Here is a 957-nt window from a genome sequence, read left to right as displayed (position 1 = left end):
GGGTGGTGATTACGGAACAGCTTATAAATATATATATATATAATACAAAAATTATAAATACTTTTGTATTAATAAAACCTTCGTTTTCATATAATGTGTTTGGTAAAGAATGGGTGTAGAAATTCTATTTTAGGACTTCAAGGCTGAAAACATACCATGGAATCATAATCTGATTTATATTTCAAAGGAGGAGTTATTTTTAGAATCTTGTCCCCCTTTCACTTCCATATTAGGAAGCATTAAATGATTTTCCATAATACAAAGGTATGTACGACTGGAACCTAATTACATCATTCTCTGTAGTATTTAACGCGGGACCGATGCTTTTCGCATGTCTCTTGCTGAATACAACAATGATAACAGGGATGTAGCCCTGCTATTATATATATATATATGTAAATGCCTTGNTATATATATATATATATAAGGGTCACCGGTTTCCCATCTGCGTTAAAGGGTTAACGTTAAAATTGAAGATAACTTACTCGTTGTCGTGCAGTTCAGTTTAGCGAAAATTAAAAGCAGGGTCATTATGATTTTTTACGTGATGAATTTTACAGCCATGTTCTTATATGTGACGCGTCTCACTTTGTCTACATTTAAAATTAGTTTGGGAGTAATTAAATAAATTATATTGGTGATTTTCGATGTAAAGGAAATACAGTAAAATTTTAGTTTTTTTGCAGCCACGTATTCTCATGACGGAACGTATGAAACTGTTGAGCTTCTTGGAAATTTCGAACTAGTTTTGTAGTTAATAAATTTGAGATTCTTACCTTCTCGAAAGTTTTTTTTTAAAAAAAATAACGCATTTTTTTAATGTCTTTTGAACTGAACCAAAGCCATGTCTTCTTCTTTCATTAAATAAAAAAAAGGATTATTTTATTCGGAGGGCTCAATGTTAAGAATATTTTAATTAGTCCTTTTATTCATTTGTAAAGAATTATTGAATCTTTG

This window comes from Parasteatoda tepidariorum, chromosome 6 (assembly GCF_043381705.1).
Source record: "Parasteatoda tepidariorum isolate YZ-2023 chromosome 6, CAS_Ptep_4.0, whole genome shotgun sequence".
Classification (NCBI taxonomy): Eukaryota; Metazoa; Arthropoda; class Arachnida; order Araneae; family Theridiidae; genus Parasteatoda; species Parasteatoda tepidariorum.
Note: the sequence above shows the minus strand (reverse complement) of the source record.